Genomic DNA, 6,153 nt, shown 5'->3' on the forward strand with positions numbered 1-6,153 from the left:
ATAAGTTTCTCCACGTCTGACAGGTTAAGAGTGGGACGCAGTTTGGAGATGCTCCTGATGGTAGAGTAGAAGGAGGTTTTGCACAGATGTTTGATGTGGGCGTCAAAGAGCATGTGAAGTTGGAGACTGATGAGGAGAGGGGAATCGCTTGGCCAGAAAAGGTGATGTGTGGAGCACAGGTAACTTAATGGGGTATATTTTATTTATTTGAAAAAAACAAAAAACAACTTCACCTGGATAGCTGTGCATGTTAATACTCTGACACCCTTCTACTAGCCTAAACACATTTTTCTCAGTCTGAAATTTGAGCTTTTGATCCAAGGATGGTCAGTCAAAGAGTCAGTGAGAGTTTTGGGAAATACTATGTGATTAAAGTTAAAGAGAAACAACTACTGTCATCAACAAATACTATTGGGTTTGATTTAGTAAACAAGCAGTAATAGGATATGTCACTGTAAAATAGGATATAAATAAGAGTAGAACTTGAGAGTTGTATCACTATTCACTTGAAATCATCTGTCATCAAACGGAAAATCATCAAACGGAGTGTATACATGAAGCACAGGCAACTTAATGGGGTATATTTTATTTATTTGGAAAAAAAAACAACTTTAAAACTGATTTCTTTTTTGTAAAAATGCATATTCATTGTTCTGTTTTGTAATATCTCCCCCTCAGACGTATTCTACACTGTCTCTCGTCCTTTTCTCTTTCTTCTCCGTAACACTTTGTTTCGCTTGATTGTGCAGCAGGGTAGTGGCTGACTCACTCAATTCAGGCAGTATTTAAAATTAACATTTTTATAGGCGAATGCATGCTCTTACAGAATTCACATTGTCTTGTCTCCCTGTGGCCTTACTGTGCGTACAAACTGGCAGCAATTCGAGAAACCACGCACTGGGAGGCCACTCCGTTTTTACTGAGTGGCCTTTTTTAACTATTGCTGCCTTGTTTCCTTGTCTGTCGGGGTGGAAAGCTGTCTGCAGTTGAACTTTTGAACGATATAACCTTAGACAGTTCAATTTTGATTGAGATCATGAACGATTCAAAGGTCAAAGTGAGAAACAAGAGCACCAAGGCACTTTAGATGAAGTCATCAAGATACAAATCCTGGAGCTGCTCTACTTCCAATGTGAATTCTGTTTTCGTGTGGATTCACTACTTTGGAGCACAAAGCATTATGGAGCACAAAGCCTTCACTGTCAATCACAACTTGCCACATTGCTCAGTATATGAAGCTTTTCCTTCAAAAGATATTTTATAGTACTTGAAATTTTATGAACATTTCTTTTCCTGATCTGAATGTGAAGTCAGCCAACTCTGCTCAGCATCAATTTTAAACTTTAACTCATACTTTTCACCATACCAACAGTCTCCTCCTCCCCCTGTGCTCAGTCCTTCCCCCATCTCTCTGGCTTTGAGACTCGTGCACAGATAAGGGTCCAATTGGGGCTCAAGCCATAACACTCGCATTTTTGATTTCTTTCTATTGATTTTCAGCTGGGCCAGCAGGTGGCAGTAGCCACAGCTGGTGAACAGCCCAAGAGGTTGCTTTGTCTCCGAGTTGAGCAAGTTAAAAGGTGTTAAGCATTTTGAGAGGTGCATGCATCAGAGAGGGCTTGTGATGCCCATAGGCATGGCTTGAGTCATGTCACGTCATATCGGAAGAAGCGGAAGAGCAGGACGACATCTCGTTGCTACAACTTGGAAGTGTGTTTAACCTGTTGGAATATCCACATCCGAAATCATTTTTATTTAAGAATTTAAAATTGACCAGCAAATAAAACAAAACCTTCATACCTAAGGGTTGACTGTATTAGTGTGAATTTATTTAGATAATTTAGATTTTTGTTTTCTAAGACTGCCAGCAATGATGGATTGGCTGCCATATTTACTGCCTGTGTTGACACATTTCTGCAATTCATGGTGTCAGCGCCATGAATTGCATGAACATTTTTTCCCAGTCAGTAGCTCATATTTACCCCAATCCGACATGATGTGAACGCAAAATTTGTCTCTGGCTTGCTGCTTCAAAAAGGGGAGTGTTCTGGCTACATTAGCTTAGCATAAACAAAAGCTTGGGTGTTTTGTCATATTTGTACAGTTCAGACTCCTAAATCCATATTGCCAGTAATGGTGACAGTGTATAACATGGGTGTCGGTGATATGCAGTAAACCATAGTAATCTGGTGTTATCCATGTCAATTAGCAGTCGAAAGGTTTGTGAGCTTGCTCGCTTTGGCTAGCATAAAGAAGCCAGAGGTAGAGCGGAAGTATTTATTTCCGCTGAGGGAGTTACATACTTGTGGTGGGACACACAATGCGGAAGACATTTAAGCGGATGTTAACAATGGCGGTCTCAACCAGTCTTTGGACAAAAAATGTAAAATATACACCAAAATGTTCTTTTCAATATCATCGAGAGCTGAGTAGAGTTTGACGCCAAAGGTTACAGCAAATTAATTGAATTTACTTGATGTTGAAGTAAGATCTTCTCACACCAGTAGTTCACCTATTCATCATGATAGATAGTAGCACTCAGCTACTTTATGTTGTTAATGTTATATTTATCTCCAAACAATGATACCATATAACAGTATACGTTTTAAACCGGCTAAAATCACCTAGTGTTAACTAGCAGACAGAATTAACATAAATTGACTGTCAAAGAAGCGCCACTAAAGATATAAAGCATAATGCCACGATAATACTAATACCTTACTAACTTGTCAGTGAATAAGAATTAGACCTGGTTGAGTCGTAAAGTTGCTAATTGCTAACATTAGCTAACATTATGGATAGGTGAACCAATAGTGTGAGCAGCTCCTATCTTCAACATCATGGAAGTTCCCTTCAATCCACTTGCTGTAGTTCTTTATTTGGACCTTCTTGGGTAATCTGGCTCCTGGCTCTGCTCATCACTCAGCAATGTCAAAGGACATTTTTGGTGGATATTTTAACATAATCCATTCACTATGGCCCAGCAACCACTTGGCACATCTAGTCTTATTTAATCTTATGTTGTTTCTTTGTTTGCTTTTTATTTATTATATTTTAACGTAATACAAATCCCTGATCACTGGGATTAGTATTACATCATAGTATTACTAATCACTGATCCCTAAAGAAAGAAATTCTCTTTTCACTTGCCCTCCTCAAAAGGGCGGTCAGGGTCAGGTGCAGAACCTCTGGAGCTGGTAGGGATTCAGGCGTTCTTGCTCAATGACACTTCAGCAAGGTGGACGCTTGCCATTATGGGGGCTTGAACCCGGATCCTCAGGCAGAAGAACTGTCTCCCTTTTTACTAGACTCCCCTGCTACCCAAGATTGATAATGTTTCTCAGTTTTGATGTAATTTTTATATATTGTACCATTCTTACTCTTAGGCCTCTTCGCAAAGGAACCGCGAAGTCCTGGGTTTGAATCTGGCCCAGGACCTTTGTTGCATGTCATCCCCCAGTCTTTCCTGCCTTTTTCCACTTTCAACTCTCTAATAATGGCAAAAAAAAAATACCCCAAAAAATAATCTTAAAAAGCAGGGTGGCCCAGGGAATGGGAGAGACAGTCCAGTACCCAAAAGGTGGTAGATTAGATCCCTCCAATGTGTGTCCATCAACAGTCCATACGTCTTGTCAAAGTGTCTTTGAGCAAGACACTGAACCCCTGCCTGCTCACTAATGTTTAAGAAACCTGAATGCCTAAAATGCGTAAGAGGGGGACACCCTGTCCACCCCTCCCAAAACAACTGCAGGCGCTGGGCTTTTGTTTTGTTTTGTTTTGCTTTGTTTGTTTGTTTGTGGTTGCTTGAGCCCTCGTCCCCAAACTGTACACGGTCTTGCCTACCTGTCCCTAAGAACGCTCCACTTTCTGCTACACAAGAACAAACAGGCGCAATATGATTATCATCACAAATTAAATCTCTTTGGCATTCACCCCTCCCCCTGCCTCTTTACACAATGCCTATTCATTACTTAGCATTTTTCCCCTCTTTCATTACACCCACATTTTTTCTGCTCTATGGGGAAGGAAAGTCAGCATTTTGCCCCCTAGTGGTACTGTTCAAAGCTCACTGAGAAAGGTTTGACATTGCTATAAGGGATTTGATATAAAATTAAGTTACATATTATTATATAGTAAACATGACAGTGATTCAATTTCCATGTAAAACCCATCTTCATTGATCGGTTTGTCTTTAGGCAACTTGCAAGTAATTGCAAGCTGCCTGAAGACAAAATTGAGTTTCTATAGTGATATATTGCAAGGAACATCATTGTAGTTTAAGGGTTTTAACCGTATGTCTTCAAATCCACTGCTCTGGTTCATGAGAAATGATTTTGTCAATAGGAAAAAGAGGATGAGGATCTTCTTATAAATAAACACAACCAGCAGGGGGCACTACTGGTCACTTTTCCTTCCCTGTGATCCCTCTAGCGCTTTCTCTTCTTTAGCTTTGCCTCCGTCTCTCAGCAGTGCAATCATCTACCTGACCCCCCCCAGCCCCCCCAGCCCCCCCACCCCCCCCCAGCCCCCCCCCCCCCCACCCCCACCCCACCCCCCCCACCCACCCAAACGCCACACGTACACACAATCATACATACTATAGGTAAAAAAAAAAAGAAAAAAAAAATCACCTCTTTCATGATGATAATGTGCACAATGTGGTGAAGACCAGTAGAAAAGTATTTTGTTTGTCGTTATGTCAAAGCACAATGTTAGTATTGGTGTAAGTTCATGATTCAATGTATTAAATGGCATCTAAGAAGGGCTGGGCAGGCTGACTGGAGAGCTGCAGTCCATTCAGACAGGAGACATGTTGTCAGGTTGATCTACCTGGGTGATGGTGGGACTGGGTATTAGTGGGATTTGTAGTCTATTGAGACGATGAAAAGATTTGTAGTCCATTAACTGTGGACTGAGCATTTGACCAGAATATCCGCTTGGTGAAGGTGAGGCTGATGGGATTTGCAGTCCAACGTGATGTAAGCTCCGCCTCAGCTGAGCAGCTTCAAAACCAATCCAGCGTTGAGCTTTTCAAAATGGCCGGTGTAATCCAAAATGGCTCCCAACAAGGGGCTTCCAAAACCCGGGTGTCTTTTTCTCAGTATGTAAAGGTGAGGAATATTTCGATGAGCACACGATATACTGCCATGCAACGACCACACATGGACACCCTGGGACATGTGCACTGTTCAATACACAGAGGAGACATCTAAAAGACAGCAGCTAAAGGCTGTGATACACAAGTAACATTTGGAAGCAATGGAGATCGGCAGTATTGCCAATAAGTGAAGGACTTTATTCTGCAACTATCTATTTTTTTAATGTTAACTAATGTTCAGAGCTCAATATTTTCTAAAAAAAAAAATTAAATAAAATCCAAATTCCTCTAAAGTGTTGGTGTTTTTTCTGCAAGCAAAGGTCTCGCAACAGCTAATAAATTTGCATAATGAGTTTTATTGTGATGTTAGCAATGATTTTGTAAAACTCATGTTATTTTATTATATTTTGGAATGGAATTCTTCAATGACAACTGTAAGTATTGAAGGGTTTTGTTCCAAAATGTTATACCTCCCTGTTTATTACATCATGCCTGATAGCATAACATTACATTACACCATTAACTAATTCTGATTAAAAGATACAAGGTAATTGGCTTTAAATCCTTTGTTGACAAAATGCTAAAACTTTCTGGACTGGATTCTCTATGTTTTTAGAGATGTTGAATCATCAATCATTTCAGGTAATGATTATTAGCTGAGCTTGTTAATAGTTAAAACCCCTTCCTGTTCACTCATAGTAAGTCGCTCTAGATCGGATCGTCAGCTGAAACTGTAAAAGTAAGGCAATGTTGCCTCATTTCACTGCTTCAAAAAGTTACCCACGTAACAACACCTTAAAATTTCAGACCCCCCCCCCCCCCCCCCAACTTCCAACCCCACAGTAAAACATTATAACAAAGTAACATTTTTCATTTACAGCAACAATAAACCTTTTTTTTAATAAGTGATCTCTCTTTCGATAACAGTTCTTGATTGCCAAATGGGATCTTTTTTCAACCCCCAGGAAAGGGCTGATTCCCTTGGTGATTAAAAACCTCTCATCTCCTTCCTCCTCCGCCCATTCGTCCAGTCTTTCTTCCTGCGGTTCGCTCTT

The 6,153-nt window shown here is 40.4% G+C and overlaps 1 protein-coding gene across 1 annotated transcript in view; it reads right to left on the bottom strand.

The window, feature by feature from the left end:
- Positions 1-6,076: 6,076 nt before the first annotated feature.
- Positions 6,077-6,153, bottom strand: part of LOC139644409 (junction plakoglobin-like) — a 52,412-nt gene continuing 52,335 nt past the window's right edge. Inside the window, exon 16 of the mRNA XM_071519762.1 lies at positions 6,077-6,153. This exon is cut by the window's right edge and continues 38 nt beyond it. The gene's annotated coding sequence lies outside the window, so the exon portion shown is untranslated.

This window comes from Centroberyx affinis, unplaced genomic scaffold, assembly GCF_046629955.1.
Source record: "Centroberyx affinis isolate AG114_WGS23_722 - 3 ecotype Tasmania unplaced genomic scaffold, CSIRO-AGI_Caff_v1 ptg000060l_1, whole genome shotgun sequence".
Lineage (NCBI taxonomy): Eukaryota > Metazoa > Chordata > Actinopteri > Beryciformes > Berycidae > Centroberyx > Centroberyx affinis.